Genomic DNA, 20,118 nt, shown 5'->3' on the forward strand with positions numbered 1-20,118 from the left:
TGCTACTTATAGTTGGATAAAAGAGCAAAAGACTATCTCCAATCCTTGGTGTCTTTCTCAATAAAATTGTGACTAATGGTACCCACTTCATAGTTATTGTGAGGATCTGATGAAATATAAAGCATTGATATACTGCCTGACAAATGGGAAGCACTCAATCCAGATAGTTTTTAACTTTGTTACTATGGGGCTATTGTATGTGTGCTGAAGATCTGATTGCCTTTCTAAATCTACTCCCCAATTTTTTGCATCCTACTCTGTGCCCCATGAGGTTAAGCTGGGGCCTCTATCAAAGGATTTCTTTGTCTTCTAGCTCTGGTCTGGCCAGTGGAGGCAATAGCAAGAGATGGGCTCCCTCCTGGGAAGGCTCCATTAGTCTCTCTACTAAAAGCCACATCTCCTCTCAGGTGGCTCTCTCTACAGGGCTCTTTCCTTCCTCTCTGGGAACTGGGAACAACTCTCTACTCTTAATAATGCCTTCTTACTCAATATAATGAGCTCTGGGGTACTACACTATGTTGGTTTTCCTTCACCTTCTCTGCTTCCTCATGATAGTCCCTTTATTAAACTCTACTGAATATAAGCATGCTAAGTGCTTCCTGCCTAAAACCCAATAGAAATGGTATAGACCTGAGTATTTTGTGATGTTACAACATATGTCTTTAGCCTACATGCTTTTTTAAATCCTGCATCTCTAGGAATTAGCAGTGTCAAGTACTTGCAAGAATTCAAAAACAAAGTTTACTCTTTCAGATAAAAATATTCACCAGACATCTCCTAGATATCCCAGAGGAAACTCCAACTCAGCATATCTACTGCTGACTAATCATCTATTACCTCATCAACTGCTTCTCCTTTTGAATTCCTAAATAATTGTTCTTAAAATATCACCACCATGCTGACTGCCCATGTGAAAAGCTCAGGTCATTGAGATCTATCCCTAGGACATCATATCCAATCTGTTCAAGGGAAACAAGGAATAAGGCAAATATCAACAAAGCTGGACTAAGTGATATTGATCTGGTACCATTTGTTCCTTTACTACTACTTCCTGTATGACACTTTTCCAACACTTTCCACAGTTCTGGTCACAGATCACTATATCTGAAAAATATCTTCCTACTCTGTTTTACCTCTGCAGACAATAAAGTATAAAGATACACCCTCAAGAGAGTAAATATTTTTGAGGATAAAAATGTGTGTTATTTACTGTTTGTCCTGAGCATTCAGCAGAGCTTTTGACACATAGTAGATATTAAATGAAGGAGTAATATATAGAAAGAATTAACTTTTTCTAAGAAAAGAATTGACTTTTTCTGAAAAACAATATTGGAAGCAAGTTACTTTAAAAGGGACTTATATTTTGTAGAATGACACTTCTTTATCTTCTTAAGCATTATTTGCTGAGTTGTTTATAAGAAGTATTTCTCATCAGTACCAATAGATGAAAAGCATTACCAGGTGCCTTTGCAAAGTGAACACCTCAGAGCCAATTGTGTGAGAACTGGGGATGCTTCTCAAGACTTTGCTTCTATGACCTCACTCCAACATCCCTGGTCTCAGGCCTTTCTCTAAGCTTCCGGGTTAAAGTCCCTTTACTGTTTTCATTTGTTTGCTTGAATTATAGTTGATTCCATCTGTTAGCTGTGGTTCTGTAACAATTCAAAGGCCTATCATACTTCCTCCTAGAGATAATTGATGCAAATGCAAATGACGCATAAAAAACCATTTGAGTAACTGGTAGAGAAGTTTCAGTTTCTTTTCCTGGAAAACAAACTCTCAAACTTGATCATGTGTGAAAGCAAGCTATTACAATGAAAGGAGCTGATTTAAAAAAAATAGTTTTTTGTCATTAAACTAGCTGAACAAAGAGGGTGGTTGGGCCAAAGCAGCATAATCAAGATTTGTGATTATTATTTCCTTGGTCCTGCCCTAATGGGTTTATGAGAATTGACTATAATGAACAAACAATAGTTATGATGATGAGTTTATTGTTTAATTCATAAAACATATGGTAGGCTCCCTTCTGCCAGAAGTATTTGGGCAAATGAAAATCAAGAATAAATAAATGGAATGACATCAAAACAGTGTTTTTAAGCAGATCAGAAAAGTCAACTAATTAGGTTTTTATTGATCAGGAGAAAGGGAAATCCCAATTCTATTTTAGGCGCTATTGCACCAAGCTTAGCTTCAAATTGGAGATAAAGATTGTGTTTTTAAACCCCAGTGGATGTTGCTCCCAAAGAGCCTCAGTTTGCCCACCACTGGGCTAGGGCATTGGCTTATTGTTTTAATTGACCAACTAGAATCTATACTTAGCAGCTAAGCTCTCTAACACAACTCTGGACATTATACTACCGTGTTTCCCCGAAAATAAGACATCCTCCAAAAATAAGACCTACTTACAGGTTTTCTTCTGACTGAAATATAAGGCATCCCCCCGAAAATAAGGCCTCCCTAGGCTAAACATGAGAGATTTGGTCCACTGATTCTGAAAGAAATGGAGTCACAAGAAATTCACCAGGAAATTCAGGAATTGGATTGTTATGATGATGTTCCAGAAGATGATGACATGATTGTCATTGAATAAATGAGTAAATTCTTGATACTGTAGGATTCACAGTTTGTTTGATTTGTGTTGACAACTACCGTACTACCGTACCATATACAGGTAATAAATTTCCTTTATTTTCATTTAACAATAAATGTGTACCATATTCTTCATGGAAAAATAAGACATCCCCTGATAATAAGACCTAGCGCATCTGTGGGAGCAAAAATTAATATAAGACACTGTCTTATTTTCAGGGAAAAGGGTATATTAAAGGATTGAGACCACATGATTATATCAATAGATGCAAAAAAAAAAAAGCATTTGACAAAATCTAACAGCATTTTATGATATAAACACACACACACAAAACAAGAACAAAAGGAAATTTCTCAACCTGATAAAGAATATCTAAAAAATGCACTATTGACATCATACTTAATGGCAAAAAAACCAGAAAGCTTTCCCCTTAAGATCAGGAGCAAGACAGGGAAATCTACTCTCACCACTTCTTTTCAACATTGTACTTGATGTTTTAGTCAGAACAATTAGGCAAAAAAAACAAAAAAACAAAAACATCCAGATTGTAAAGAAAGAAGTAAAACTATGTCCATTTTCAGATGATATGGTCTTTTATATAGAAAATTCTAAGGAAGCCACCAAAAACTATTAAACTAAGTTCATCAAAGTTGTAATAAATAAACATCAATACACAAAAAGCAACTCTATTTCTACTCACTAGCAATGAACAATCTGAAAATTAAATTAGGAAAATAGTTGCATTTAAAGGGTATGCAAAAATATGTTTACAGTTCATTGGAAAAATTATATGATAATCCTAATATATTGTATAAAAACCCAGGGTCCGTAATGACCAACCAAAGGCTTAACTGAACACTGGAAGTCAGTCCTGCAGTCAATGCTGGGTTGCTGTGGCAGCACTGACTGCCAAGGGGGCTATTGATCCGGTCTGGAGAGAGGACCAAAGAGAGAGGCAGGGTCTGATCCACAGCCTCCATGGCAGCTGTTCAACAGCCCTGCCAATCTGATCAGGCCCGGAGACACGGACTGGCATAGAAACCAACCAATCAGAACCAAATCTGGGTGGACTGTAAGGAGCCAATGGCTGCCTAGGAGGTGGAGCTTTTGACACTGACTGGCATAGAAATTGACCAATCAAAACCAAATCAGGGTGAACAATGAGGAGTCGATGGCTGCCTAGGAGGTAGAGCTTTTTTAAAAAAATATTTCTTTATTGATTTTAGAGAAGAAGGGAGAAGGAGGGAGAGATAGAAACATCAATGATGAGAGAGAATCACTAATCGGCTGCCTCCTGCATGCCCTCTCCTGGGAATTGAGCCCACAACCAGACATTTTTCCTTAGCTGGAATTGAACCTGGTACCCTTCAGTCCACAGACTGAAGCTCTATCCACTGAGTCAAGCCAGCTATGTAGAGGTAGAGCTTTTGACATTGATTGGCATAGAAACCAACCAATCAAAAACCAAATTGGGCAACAGGGGTGGGCAGTTAGAGGCAAGATCAGGCCATCAGGGGAGGTCAGTTAAGAGCAATCAGGAAGACAGGAAGAGGCAGTTTGAAATGATCAGGCAGTCAGGCAGGTGAGTGGTTAGGAGCCAGCGGTCCAAGATGGTGAGAGGGGTGTCCGACTGTTGGGATTGGGCCTAAACTGGCAGTTGGACATCCACCAAAGGGTCCCCAGCTGTAGAGGGTACAGGATGGACTGAGGGGACCCGACCCCCCGACCCCATCCATGCACAAGTTTAGTAAATAATACTACAAGAATAAACTGTTTCCTGTACTCACAACTGTAAACCTTATTTTTCTCCCCTTATACTAATCAATAATAAAATATTTACTAATAAATTTAACAAAAGAAATACAAAATTTCTACACATAAAAGTATAAAATATTGTTTACAAAAACACTTAAAGGCATAAATAAATGAAAATACACCCATGTTAATGGATTGGAAATCTTAGTATGGTTAAGATGGCAATACTTTCCAAATTGTTTCACATGTTCAATGCAATCCCCATCAAAATCCTTTTTGGAGAAATTGACAAGCTGATCCTAAAATTCATATGAAGTTCAAAGGGCCCAGGATAGCCAAAACCACCTTAGGGAAAAAAAGTACCAAAGTTGAAGAACCACTCTTCCTGATTTCAAATAAAACCACAGTAATCAACACAGTGTGATACTGCCTAGGATATAAATATGGATTGAATTGAGAGTCTAAAAAGAAACATATTTACAGTTAACTTATTTTTAACAAAGGTGCCAAGACAATTAGAAGAAGTAATAATTATTTTAACAAATTTTTCTGTGACAATTGGATATCCACATGCAAAATAATGAAGTTACATCCCTATTTCACACCATATAAAAATTAATTCAAAACTTTATATGTAAAATATAAAACTATAAATTTTTAAAAGAAATCATAGACACAAATCTTTTTTACCATAGATTAGGCAATGATTTATTAGTTATAACTCTAAAATCATAATCAACATCATTTAAAAAAATAGATAAATTGATTTTATCAAAATTGAAAACTGTCATCCTTCAAAAGACACACTCAGGAAAGTGGAAAAGCCCACATAATGGAAAAGCCCACATTTGTAAATCATATATCTGATAGGGGACTTGTATTTAGAAATATAGAGAACTTTATAACTTAAAAACAAAAGGACAGGTGAACCAATTTTTAAAATGGGCAAAGTATCTGAATAGACATTTCTCAAATTAATAAATACAAATGGCCAATAAGCACATTAAAAGATGTTCAGCATTATTAACCATTCAGGTAAATGCAAATCAAAACCATAATATATACAACTTTACACCCAACAGGATGGCTGGAATTAAAAAGACAAATACAACTCTTGGTGAAGATATGGAGAATTTGGTACCCTTAAACATTCTTGATGGGAATGTACTAGTAAAATTATGTCACTACAGTGTGCAAAACAATATGGCAGTTACTAAAAAATTAAACATTGAGGTACCATAAGATCTAGTAATTTCATTCCTAGGTATATATCCAAGAGAATGGAAAGTCCCTGTCCCTGCAAAAAAATTACAGGAATGCACATAACATTATTCATAATAACCAATAATTAGAAACAGCCCAAATGTCTATCAACTAATGAGTGTATAAACAAAATGTGGTACATTTGTACAATAGAATATTATTCAGCCATAAAAAATGACAGAAGATACAACATAGATGAATCTTGAAAATATTATGCTAAAGGAAAGAAAAGAGACACAAAAGATCACATATTATATGATTCCATTTATATGAAATGTCCAGAATAGGCAACTTCGTAGAGAAAACTGCTTGGTGGTTGCCAGGGTTTAGGGGCAGGGAGGAATGAGAATTACTAGAGGCCCAGTGCATGAAATTTGTGCATGGGGGAGGAAAGAGGGGGGTCCCTCAGTCTGGCCTGCACTCTCTTCAATCTGGGACCTCTCAGGGAACGTCTGACTGCCAGTTTGTGCCCACACTTTTAACAGATGACAACTCCATTGTTTCTTTTCATGCTTAAACCCATTGGAATTAGTAGGTATTCAAAGTGTAGGTATTCAAACCCTGTATATCTCTAGTCAGCGGTAAAAGGAACCAATAGCAGATTTGGAACCCCCAGACCGGGGACCTCGCTCACTCCCTGTATATTTCCCCACTTCACTTTTTACTTTTGCCGGCCACAGGAGAGTCAATGTTTTCTCTCATTAACTGGGAAAAGCACATCCTGTCACCCGCTTCTCAGCAGGAGTATGCTAGGCTCCAAGTGAGCGAGGCTCAGTCAGGGCAGCCTTCGCTCATGAGTGCTGACTCCCAAAATGCACATTCCTCCTCTGCAGTCGCCCTGACCATCCCACCGCTTCACTGAGAGGACGGAACTCCTCGCCTGATCTTGAACGCTGACTGAGGCACCTCAGTAAGGGCCGCCCATGCCCACCAGGTGTGTCTCTGCACACCTGCTCCCTCCTCAGCACCTGAATTAGCCCCACGGAGGTGATCTTGTCACTGCACTGGCCTCCGTAGGAACAGGGCATCACCACTCTGCCTTCTCACTGTCATCTCACAGGCACCCACCCTCAGCACCCATAACACCCAGACACTCCCCAAAGGATGTGAGTGTATTGGAGGGGGCATGCACACGTCCTATGGGGGATGTCGGCATGCTGGGGTTGATGGGAGTGTGGGGAGGAACTTGCACACGCCATGGTCTGGGACGGTTGCAGGTGTGCATGGATGACAGCACACTGGGGGACGTTTGCATGCTAGCGGGTGGAGGAGAGGATGTGCACACCAGAGACCTGTGGCTGCAAACCCCCATGGTGCAACCAGGAGGACATCAGTCTGGCCCACCACAGTGGCTGTCCCTGTGATCTCGCACCTTCTGGGCCAGGAGGCAGGACTTGCACAGCCACTCCTCAGTGCTGATGGCCTGCGGGTGCTACTTCAGCTCGGTCAGCAGGCTCTGCTTGGCAAGCTTACTGCCACCATGTTGGGAGTACAGGCCGCCCTCCCGGCTACCTCTCTCACCCAGAGCCTCTCCACACATGCTGCCCACAGGCCTGGAGTGGCCTGGGTGGGGCGGGATGCTGCCCACTGGCCCAAAGAATGCTGCCTACTGGCCACTCTGTGTCTAAGCATGCTGCCCACCCACCTGGAGCGCACTGCCAAGGTGACGAAGGCAGGTGTCCCACCCTACCCACCAGCCACTCTGTGCCTCCGCATGCTGCCCACAGGCCCTCTGTGGGCAGGGCAGGGCGGAACACCTGTGTTGTTACTGTGGTGATGACGGAAGCCTCCCACCCCCAACTGCTGCCATCTTTGTCATGAAGTGATCCTCAATTTGCATATTCCCTCCTTATTGGCTGTGGGCACCATCTTTGTTGCGGAGTTGTGGTCAGTTTGCATATTCCCTCTTTATTAAATAGGATTACTAATGGGTAGAGAGTCTCTTTTGAGTGTGATTAAAATGTTTTGGAATTAGAAGGTAAGTCTTCATGTTCAAAATGATTTTGAAAAATAGCAAAATTGAGTAATAATAAGATTTACTAAATACCAAGATGATGTAGGAAAAGGATTGAACATAGTATTTTTGTAAAACTATTTATCCCTCAACATTCCTTCCTTTCATAAATATCCCTGTTTTTGAGTATAGGTCTATAGTCAAAGACTATATGCTGGCTAATAATTAACCAGCTTCCCTGATTATTTGCCAAGCTAATGTTGTACAGGAATATTGCATGTTGAATGATAAAACCTTGGATACCACACATTAACTCTGGTACAATATGTATTTTAAATTCCCCTATTTGAGTAGGAAAGTTCAGTACATTTTAAGCGCTGTTTTTTTCTTGTTTGCATTTCACTCAGTGACTAAAAAAAACACACTCACAATGCTTTTCTCAATGTACAAACAGCTCCCATGTCCTAATTTCGGAATAAAAATTAGAAATAGATTGTTGTTTTCTAGGTCTTTGACAATAATTAACTCGTTATCAGTTACAGCATAATAATGGCCCATTTATTAGAAAAAGGCAGTTGAAACGTTAGTTTTTTAATTTGTTCAAAGCCTCCCAGAGACACAACAGCAGCTTGGAAGACCTTGTTCTTTAACTGTAGCCTGGTTCTAATGCAGCTGGGTCACAAGACCTTTACAATAGAGCTTATAAAACCACATTTAATGTGAGGCAAGTAGTAAGAAGAAAAAAAATGACCTTTAAAATTATATCACTATTTCCCACATAAAAGCTTCCTTCAGCCTCTTAATTCATATGACTTTTGGAAGCTCTAAAATTATTTCCCAGGAAGAGTTTATGTAAATTTTATTGGAATCCTATTCCTTTTGACCCAGAGTGGGTAGGAGCCAGCCACCCACAGTACTTCCCGGGAAATACCAAAATCCACTCAGCACAGAAGAAATTTGCTGCCTGAAGAAGATTCATCTGAGCCCTGCAACAGCAGACTTCCTAAAGACAGTTTGTTAAGCCGCTGGCTAAAGGTTTATTTAATCTTTATCTCTTGATTGCAAACCAAAGAAAACCTTCAGACTTGCCAATTGCCTAGAGAGGAATGTTTTAGAAATGTTAACAATGAAATGAAAATGCTAAGAGTATTTATGCATAAAAATTGAAGTCACCATAAAAAGGAAGTGCTGCCTGATGGAAAATTGGTATATTTAATGGAATTTTTATATTTTAAAACTTGGTGATTAGCTGGTGAAAGCAGGAGAGCAGAGGGCTTAAAAATTTTATATTTTAATATCTTAAAAAGGTATCCTGAGTTTAATATAAAGTCTTCTTTATAATATAGTTACATGATAAGAAATACTAAAGAGTTGAATGAGTGGGAACATATATAACTAAACTTTTTTGAATTCATATTCAGTAATTTTTTAAACATATAGACTTATGTACATGGAAGAAATCTTACTTTGCATGTATTTATTAATCTAATTTTGTTCATAAAACATTGTAATATAGCATTTCCCTTATGTGATTACAAATTCAATGAGAACATCATTTTAAACTGCTATTTAATATTCCATCATGATTTACCATAATTTATTAAAATATTTCATTATTGATGAACATTTAGACAATTTTCAATTTTTTGTGTTATAACAATTTAGTGAACATCTTTGTGGATAAAAGGTTTTCATGCATTTCAGCTTTAGTTTTTAGGATAGGTGAACTGTTAATCCTCTACCTTTATCACTGAAAAAGACCACCAACAAAATTACTTGTTTTTACAGGCATATTAGTTTTCTTTTTGCATTTATAGTCTTTGAATTTGGACTATAAACCAAGGAACCAGACTTAATAGTACTTTTTTTTCCTGTAGGCTACTGATATTCCATAAATTTTTTTGGATGATAACCACTCTGCCATAAATAACACCACAAACCCATTTAGGCTATGAAAGTGAACCTTGAAAAAGAGATAACTAGAATTACATAATAAAAAGGAAGACAAAGTGATACTCACCTCTGGTGATTTTTAAGCTACTCCTAAAATCTTTTTATCTTTTATGTTTTATTGCCATGAAATTTAAAACCGTACAGGGGTCTCAGGGTATAGTTTTCAAGAACAGTTTTTCTTGTATAGCTTCCCCATTGAAACTCATTTCTAACTCCTTTTGAAAATTCACTGGTTTAGGATTTGTAGCAGCACGTGGACTTTCTTACAAGGCTGAACAAACAGTTCCTTTCTGTTTCAGGGAAAATTGTAAATGCTAAGTAAGGCTTGCAACCCACAGAGGCAATATTGGCACACTAAGACAATTTAGGCCATCTGATTCCCAAGTGTTTGGTCAGCAGCTGTGGCCAAAACTGATAATTGTGCCTGGTTAAATTTAGTTCTTTCTGACATCACAAATCATTGAAGAAAGCAGCCTCACCCATTTTCCTTTAAGGAGGGTGGAGAATTGGTATAGATGATTTAAAATAAGGAATGAAAATGACAATGAACATTCAAATGTAACCTTATAAACATAAATCTGTCCCAGTTTGTTGGCTAAATAGAAAATTCTGAGTGGAACTGCAAGCTGTGACTCCTGTGGTCAGAGGCAAGCATCCACGTGAGGCCCATCAGGAAGTAAAGGAGAGGCTACACAGCAAGGCCCTGGTACCTGTTACGTCTGTTTACCTAGTTCTTACGGCTTCGCCAACCATCATGTAGTGTTTTTATGGAAACTAGATAAACAGCCTGCGTCACTATGGCTATTTCACTTTATCAGAGTAGTAAAAGGAAGAGTTCCATGAACTGAAGATATCATGCAGGTATATGGGTCTCTACGAGCAAATATTATACACAGAGAAGAAACTTAAATGTATTCTGCCAACGACTGATTTTTTAAAAAATCAAACTGAAAAATAATTTTAAATACACAGATGTTTACCAACTGTTTCCAGAGACATCCATGTGGCTGTGACGTCCTCTCTATTAGCCATTCATGTTAGGGGGTTTTTAGGCCAAAGAGACAAAACATCTATTTTCTATCCCCAACTCAGAAACACTGCTAGGAATCTAGTCTTCCAACATTTAAAATGTCTTCACCTCTATCCCACATCACAGTCTTGTGCTACAGCATCTAAAGGTGAGAGGAACAAGGGAAGAGGACTTTTGCCCTCTCTTCATTCCACCTTCCCCTAATCTTCGCTTATCAGCACTGATTGATTGAGGGGGTGATATGGCTTTACCTCTTTCTTGCACTCACTAAATTTTGATGGACTTTACCCTTTCTCCTTACCCCCTCTCCTTTAGGACCTTAAGTTACTTAATAGGACCCTATGCAAATGGGTCTGGGGTGTACTGGGAGGAACATAGTATCATATGCATAACGTGAAACAAGCCTATGCACTATTTATCTGCAGTTAGTCTTATCTAACTAGCATATTTAATTTAGAAGGCATTATCTATCTAACTCAGAAAAAGTTTGGCATAAACCCAACCTTCCCCTTTCTCTTTCTCCCTTCCTATACTGCTTTTTATGTTTGTTTTTTGTACTCCAAAGAAAGGCTCTTTTGACTTCTCCCACTCACCATTTGTCTCAGACTCTGACAAAGTTAAATTGTTGGCCTGAGAATGTTGTCAAAGGGCACAGTGATTATTGTGCTCAGTGATGTGCCTGATTAAGAAAAAGGGAGAAAACTCTCATTGAGTATCTGACACAAAGACAAATCTCAATAAAAAGCCGCTGACTGAATGAACTGTTTTGAGCATCCTAGTGCGACCTTGTTTGCAAAGTGTATAGAATGAAATCTCTTTGTGGCCAGCCCAAATTCTTGCTATACATATGGACTTCCTTAGAACTTCAGAATTTCACAGTTGGGACAGTGAGTGGGATACAGGTAAAAATCAATGTTACTATCATTGTTTTTTATGTACATCAATATATAAAACTCTGCACATCAAATAGATATTTACATTGGGTAGATTTGTACAAATTTCCTATTTCTAGAAAGGATTTCCCACATTATACTCTTCTGAACTTACTAGTGGTGGCTCTGCCAACCTGCCCATCTTATTTCCCACCATTCCTCTCCCTCCAGTAACTCCAGCAATTCCTAAATTATCCTATATAGTAAAGAGCTAATATGTTAATTAGACCAAACAGCAAAATGACCATCCAGATGTCCTTCTGGACGAAGCCAGGTCTGCGAGGGCTGAGCTCTTTGCACGAATTTCATGCATCAGGCCTCTAGTATTTTAATTCAAAAGTACTGCTACCTCCTCAGTGCCTCTGTGAGAGGCTTTCCCTTCATTAGACTCAATCTCCCCTCAATCCTTCAATCCACAATATATTAACTAATCTTTTAATTCAACTGTTACCTCTGGGAAGCTTTTTCTAATCCCACCATTCCACCCCACCTCATGGTTATTTGGACTTTTCCATTTACCAAATTTGAAATTTTATTCTTTGCTCATTTGTTTGCTGACTTCCCCTCTAACTTCTCATCTTCCTGAGACATCAGTCACATCTCTTTTGATTTCTTCTGTATTCCTATAGGACACCATTGTTCCTGGCACATAGTAGGTGCTTAAAAAATATTTGTTGAAGGAATGAATGAAGCGGAGAAAGTACTTCACTAATTCACATTTGCTCCTCTTCAAGCAGTAGTCCTCTCAGTGGGAAATTGTTATATACATTTCCCACAAAGTCATTTTATATAATTTGGGAAACTTGAAAATGATTTTATTTCTATCTGAATCTGTGGCATTCAATATTGTTAAAACAGGTTTCTTGTTAATAAAATGTAATCAAACTTCCACTGGGCAAAGAAAATACAGGAAGAAACACCGTTTTAAATAGGCAAGCTCTGCAGGTCATTCATTTCTAATGAGTAGCAGAAATTTTATTTATTGGCCACAATTCCATTAACATATACCCATGATTTTTCAATAAGGATGCAATCACACACCTCTGACCTCCTTCTTAGAATCTGTGTGACAATGTAGATGCAGGTATACTCCTTTAGCAAGTACAAAATGATTCATAAGGTATATACCATCACAGAAGCATTGAAAGAAAACAAAGGGTAACTACAGTACAGTTGCTTGACTGGTGTTACTAGGTTACTATCCAGTAAACCTTCCACTTATCTTGGGCTTCTGGTGTTTTCCATTCCATTTAGAAAGGGTTGGAGCTATCTTGATGTGTCTAACCCTGTAATTTATTAAGAGCCTGGCCAGAAAGGTGGTTATTCATAATAACAGGAAGCTGAATGTTTCTTTTAAAAAAATAAAATCTCTACAGCTAGAGAAATGGACCAAATTATTGAGAAGGACAGTGACAGGAAGCTTTGGCTAATTTATTTCAATTAAAATTTATTTTCATAATTTCTGACTGCATGCAAGTTTTTATAAGACTTATCCTACCAATATAAATTGGTAAATTGGTGCCTACAAATGCTATTAACATTTTGACCTGTTAGACACATATATTCTGCCCCTAAATGTTGTCTTTTAGCACAGGTGGGAGAAAATTAGAAGAATGGTTGTTCAAGTTCACAACTTCCCATTTATAAAAATGGAGTAACAACAACATTGCTTTCCCAGAAATGTAAGAAGAAACATCCACCAACCATAAAGCATGAATATTGAGTGATATCATTGGGAAATAAGAAATAGCTGTGGACTTTAATATTTTAGGCCTATCAGAGCTGTCAAAAATAAAAAAAAGGAAAAAGAAAAGAAACTCAATAAATAAGAAGGGCCACTCATTCAGGCAGGAAATCCTCATATGTGTTTTAAGCAGCTGTTATGATCCAGGGATAGTACCGGGAGCAATGGGGAAAAGGATTGAAAATCCTGAAAAACAGACAAGGTGCTAAACTCTGGGAGTCAGACCCCAAATTAAATAAAATAATGTTTGGTAAGTGCTGGGAGAACACAAAAGAGGAAATTTTCATGTTTCCTGGAGGAGTTCAGAGAGGCTTTGGAGAGGAGGTAACCCTTGAACAGGAGTTCACAGATGGTTACATATTTCCCCACCAAAATCTCCAATAGAATACTGAGGAAATCCAGGGAATTGCTGAGCAGAAGGAAGATCAAATATATCTGAGGACAGATTGATATTATGAATTTCCTTGAAAAAAAAAAGCCCTTCATCATAGATCTTAGGTACACATAACTCCAAGATAATGTTAACTGCTGCAACAATTCCTAGTACTGCTATTATTAGCATTAATTTTTAATATTTTATTAAAAATTATATGTTAAAAGTTAAGAATTTATAGCACTTAATGTTAGGTACTAATCTTATTTAATTTCCACAGCCAGGTGATGGAATTAGTAGTAGTGTTCCCACTTTACAGGTGAAAAATTTGAGATGAGAGAGGTTAATTATTTATGGTTATGCCATCAGGAGTGGTGGAAGGAGGATGCAAATTAGAGTCTGACTCCGAGGTGTATTTTCTACTCTTCTAGAGAGTATTTGATAAATAAAGTTCTGAAGGCATGAAACAGATAAAATGACAAGTTCTCTTCAATTCACAGTGAAAATATGTAATTTGTGGAAGCAAGAGAGAAAGGAGAATATGCCTCAAAATGATAAAATGGTTCATTAAATTTGAAAAAATTCAAATATCTGTAGAATCCATAAAATAAAGAAACAAACCCTTGGACTTATTGTCTGCCTTAAACAAATATCACTTTGCCAATCCTGTTTTATCTCCACCTTAACTTTACTTTGAGTATTTAAATGCAAATAAAATATATCACATCTTTTTTTTCTCTCTCTTGTAAATATTTCAATATGCATCTCTATCTGATAAGGATATTTTCCCTCTATTGTCATCATAGCCATATTTGAAAAGCATCTTCCTCTTTATATAGAAGATATGATACCATTGAATGTTTTCAAAGTTAAAATGTAGCCCCTATAGAAATAAAATAACAAAAAATTAACTACTGTTCATACATATAAAGTCATGTCAGCATTATTAATCAACCCACATGAAAATAAAATTATCTGAATGATCAACTTTTGATCATTTTAGACCAGCGATTTTCAACCTTTTTATCTCATGACACACATAAACTAATTATTATCTACAGGACACCAAAAAATATATTTTTTGCCAATCTGAGAACAAATATGTATAATTTTGATTCATTCACACCAGAATGGCTATTGCTGAGCTGGCTGTTTTTTTGTTGTTGTTTTTTTTTTTTTTTTTGTGTGTGTGTGTGTGTGTGTGTGTGTGTTTTGTGGGGGTTTTTGTTTGTTTTTGTTTTGTTTGTTTGTTTGTTTGTTTGTTTTAACAATCTAAGGGAAAAGAGGTCAGTGCCTATGAGTAAAATAGTCAGGTATTGCATGTTTTAAAAATTCTTATGGCACAACCTGTTGAAAATCACTCTTTTAGACACATTTAGAACAGAATCCATAAGTTCAAGGAAACAGAAATCCTTCACTGGCTCACAAATGAATGAGGGCATGATCTAGACAATGAGATACAACTTAAAAATGTGTCTCAGGTGAAAATATATAGGGAAGAATTTGAAGGTCCTGATTTTTAAATCCCCTGGACTAGAAGAAAATATATAAATACAAAGAAATTTGTGCCAGAAAATATAGATTTGAGCATTCAGCTAAATTTGAAAAAAAAGAACTAAAGAGCTAGAGTAAATTTAATAAGACATCTATTCTAGTCAATACATATAGCAAGTATACATGTGTCATTTTGGAAAGCAAGTTGCCTTTCCTCTTTCAAAGCACTTCAACTAGAATGCCTGTTTTATTCTCACCCCTTTCCCAGCTGTCTAGATCCAAGACTTAAATTAATCAAGGGACCAAACTCTAACAAATATAATAAAAAGTCATGGTAGAAATTATACTTGATTAAAAATTTACTGGCTCAATTTAAGCCCAAGAAGTTAAGCACAAAGGATAACTTTGCCAGAATATTATAACAGAACCTTCATGAAGGAGTATTGAAGATGGATCTACAAAATTTAGGTGAATTGGACAGGAAAGAAAACAAAAGTTTAATGCAAAACAAAGCAAAATAAAAAATTAAGTGTCTGATTAGTGATAACTTGACAATAGCTCCATCAGCAGCTAGCATCCCAGAAGCTTTTTCCTCCACTGATCCATCTTCTCAAATTGCCCCTAGAAGGCTCCCAGTGAAAGTCAGCTCCCACAGATGTGTGCTGACTCAAGTCAAGAAAGACCAGCTAAGCAAGATTGAGAGGGAGCTCACCTGGTTGAAGGAGCCACGAGCTGGTCAGTTCACCTCTGATATGAGAAAGAACAGTTCACTTCTTCTCTAATTAGATACTAGCAAACTAAATGAGTAGATTTATAGGAGTAGACTATCATTTTACTACTTGGATGAGAAATGAGAGATGGCAGAGAGATGATTCTTCAGCAGACTGGCTACAGCTGCCAAATTGCAGATTGAGGCAGCCCAAGACAATAATATATATAACAGATCATCGTGTTAGCACTAAAATTTTCTTGAAACATGTTTTTATATATCTTACGTGTCAATCTCAGGAGAGATATATGCTAACAAGTGTGAGTTAGACATCAGTTTTTCTAACTGGATTGAGCTAATGAAAGGGCACAGAAAGGATAGATTCATTTAAGGCTCATGACTTTGACTCCTTTTTGCCTCACAATAATATCAGTCTAAAGGTACCTCCTAGTATTGAGCTGAAAATAACATAAATGAGAAAATGCATTTTAAAGTTAAAAATGCAAGTATACTTTTTATTAAGGATGATTTTCTTCTTAAAGCTATTTGTTTTTATATCTTGTGTTTTCTCCTTACCTTTGTAGAATGAGAATGATTAACACATAAACACACACAAAATTTGGTTAGATCTAATAGTAAAAACTGAGTTAGATATTAATCTACAAAAGTGCTTAACTCTTCTAGATCAATAATATCCCAAGTAATAATCTCAAAAAGAACATGTAATTAACAAACAAAACACTATAATTTTAAAAAATGAATAATTTGCAAACTTCTTGGCTCTAGTATTTGTAATCTTCTTTGTGGAGTTCAGGAAAATTATGCAGCTTAAAAAATTATTGTTATACACATCAAATGTTGATTTTAGGCTCCCGTGAAGAATATGATTAGAGTTTGGCTCACAAATTGTTTACCGAAAAATTGTTTTCATATTTTATTTGATAATTTGAATTGAGTAAAAAGTTTATGGAGGTAAGAAAGATTGTTGTGGGCTCTTTTTTCTTCTTTTATTTTCTATTCCTCCTCATTCTGTCCTTGTATATTTATATTAGGGGAGAATGAGGGATAATGAAAGGAAAGTTTTATTAAAAGAGGACTGGTTTGTTTGTTTTTTCTGGCCTATTTTCAATCTACATCTAAATTCCTAGGAAAAAAAAGACAAGTCTTCTGCGGAAATACTCCTTAGTAGACATTAGTTTATGCTGTCATTCCAGCACACCACAGTATTCAGTGTGATCGCTTACTGAGTGGGGATCTCTGTTCTCCACTTACTAGCTATGTGACAGAGAACAAATTATTTAACTGTTCTGTCTCTATGATCTGATCCATAGAATGTGAATAATGCCCAGTTGTTGTGAACATTCAGTGAGTTAATATATATAAAGTGTTAGAACAATTGAATAATGCTCAATAAGTTGTATTATTCCCAGATACATTATACATTAAAAAATCATTTGCTTTTGTGTGAAAGCTACTTTAATTTTTCTTTACTATGTTTGAAAATAAGAGATATTTAAAGTAAAATGAGAAAGAAAGAGAATTATGCAACTGCAGAACAGACAGATATTAAATTTGACTTAGAATTGAAATGGAAGACTCCTGATAAGAGAAGGCCCAATCATGCCAGAATTGCCCATGAAACTTGAACTGTTGCTAGCAGAGGTACCATGGGAAAGCAGGATCCTGCAGACACTGTTGAAGGCACTTCTTGGGAACTTAAGCATTAAGAAATTAGTCATGAAGGGAATAATCTCTACCATGTCCATAAAAATGGCTATTATACTTTTATGTATAATTATGAAATCATATATATAATTAGCAATATGAAAAAATAAGATTTAATATTAAAAGAAGGGCTTTAAAAGTACATATTTCTGCAGCTTTTTGAAAACATTTATCACTGAAACTTTTTGAAAACACATATTTATAATATTTTGTGAAATTATATAGACAATAAGGGAACTGGGAAAAAACAATAGGTTTTTGTCTGGAGCAATCATGAGTAAAATATACACTAATGAAAGAGAAAATGGAAATTGACCATATCTTTGTGATGCCCACCAGCCAATCATGAGTTAGTATGCAAATTAACCCAACAAAGATGGGGGGTAATTTGCGTACACAGGCACTGAGCAGCTGGGGACTAGATGCAAGCTTTCCACACCACCCCAGCCAGTCTGGGTCTCTGGGCAGTGTGGGAAGGCAGAAAGGTGGCTCTGGGCCTGAGCAAAGGCGGTGCCGGCAGCCGGGGGAAGGAAGGCCCATTCTTGCACGAATCTTCATCTATTGGGCCTCTTGTATTTTATAACCTTTTATATTGATGTTGAAAAAATAAATACAAAACTAAAACAAAAACCTATGAATTACAATGCTAAAACTAGTCAAGCATTTAAGTTTTAACAAACTGAAAATTTAAATTATAATAGTTAGATTTTGTCAATTCTTAGAGGATATTTCTGCTGGTACTGGCACTACGAAACAATGTACATTTTTTACATGAGAGGAAACCTTATATCTCATAACTTGGCAGGTTTGAGGTGAGAAAACATTTCATTGATTTTTTTTCCCACTTAAGAAGTAAATTGATTACAGTAACTATATATGGTGCCAGATGGGTATTAAAAATTTCAGGAGGATCACCTCATAAATTATACCTTTTTTAACCACTATGCTGTGCACCTGAAACAAATATAAAACAAGATTGAACATCAACTGTCATATATTGATAAAAATAAAATAATTATCCATTTAAAAAACATTGTATAGTTTAATGTGTACAACTGATACACTTAAATTGTCAAATTGATAAGAAAGAAGTAATTAAAAATAATTAAATGTTAAACAGTTAATTACTATAAAAATGGAGAGAGTAGAAACTAATATATATACTGAATATCTATCATGTGATATGTAGGCTTTTAACAAATGTATGACTTCTTAGAGAAAATACTATGATAAAATTGCAAAAATTTACCCAATACCACTATGGTCGGGCATCATGCTGGCCTTGAGGAATTCCATTAAACCACAAATATAGACTGGAAGGGATGTGTGTCCAGTCTTGAGTAGATCATCAATTCTATTGCTGGTGACTTCAGCAAGAGATTTCAACCTCATGCTCAGAAACATGATCCCTCAAAACACTTCTGAACCAGGTGGATTTAAGAATTGCACCATGAGAGAAGCCAACAAAAGACCCCCGTGAAACTAAATGACCGCCCAATGCCAAGGGAATCATAAGAGCTAACATGCACCATCTTGGTAAGGAAGAATGGGAAGGGAGAAGCTACAATGATAAGAACTTGAACTTAGAATTAATAAGAACATTTATTAAAAAGAGATATATTGTACATTAAAATTGAAATCAAAACAGACTATTTAAACTGGAGGAGGAAGAGAAACCATGAGCTGGCAATACTTATTCTTTTTCTTATTACCCATAAGAGTGATGTAGGGTTGTGGAGAGGAGAGCTTGAGTTTATAGGAACATTAGATAGAAATGAGGCTAATTGTTTTTGCTTAACTAAGCAATATATGAATACCTTTTAACATTGTGGATTCTCTTAAAGCAGGAATTACATTTTATTCTTCTATTTATCCTCAATTAGAAATTAGCACAGTTTAGAGAAGTGTTCTAATCCATCATCCTGATTTCAGCACAGAAACCTTTTTTTGGGGACCTGGAGTATTTATGGTGGGATTTGCTCTTGGCCTAGAGTAGTGAGAAGGCAGAACTAGTCAATCTCTCTACGCTTACATTTATTTTCTTCCATTTCTTTCTTTCATTTTGATTTGCAGACTTTTTTTTCTTTTTTTTTAATTTGGTGTGATATTGTTAATGAAATTATATAGAATTCAAGGGTATAATTCTATAATACATCATCTGTATATTGTATTGTCTATTCACCACCCCAAGTCAAGTTTCCTTTCATCACCATTTATCCTCCTTTTATGCTCTTTTGCCTCTCCACTGCCATTTTCCTCAGGTAATTAGCATACTGATGTCAGCACTTTTATTTTTTAGTATTACATTTCTGCCCTTTATCTCCCCACTCCTCATATTACCTTATATTTCCAACTAACAAAATACCAGTCTTTTGAACCATTTAGAATAAATGTTAGAACAAAATAGCAAAATATTTTAATCAAGAAGAACTTGTAAGGAAGTTAAATTACCCCTCTTGATTATTTGGATTTTTCAAAAGAACTTAAATTTTTTCCCCCCTTATGAAAGGTGTCTTCAGATTACCTTTTTAATATTTGAATCCTCCTGATGTATAACCAAATTTTGTAAAATATACCATATACACAATTTTCCAGC

General features: G+C 36.3%; 2 long non-coding RNA genes across 2 annotated transcripts in view; one reads left to right on the forward strand and one right to left on the reverse strand.

The window, feature by feature from the left end:
• Positions 1-20,118, forward strand: part of LOC311625923 — a 237,638-nt gene that overhangs the window by 44,135 nt on the left and 173,385 nt on the right. The window lies entirely within an intron of this gene.
• LOC311625922 overlaps positions 1-20,118 on the reverse strand; it is a 204,692-nt gene that overhangs the window by 33,084 nt on the left and 151,490 nt on the right. The window lies entirely within an intron of this gene.

This window comes from Pipistrellus hanaki, assembly GCF_964339955.1.
Source record: "Pipistrellus hanaki genome assembly, chromosome: 7".
Lineage (NCBI taxonomy): Eukaryota > Metazoa > Chordata > Mammalia > Chiroptera > Vespertilionidae > Pipistrellus > Pipistrellus hanaki.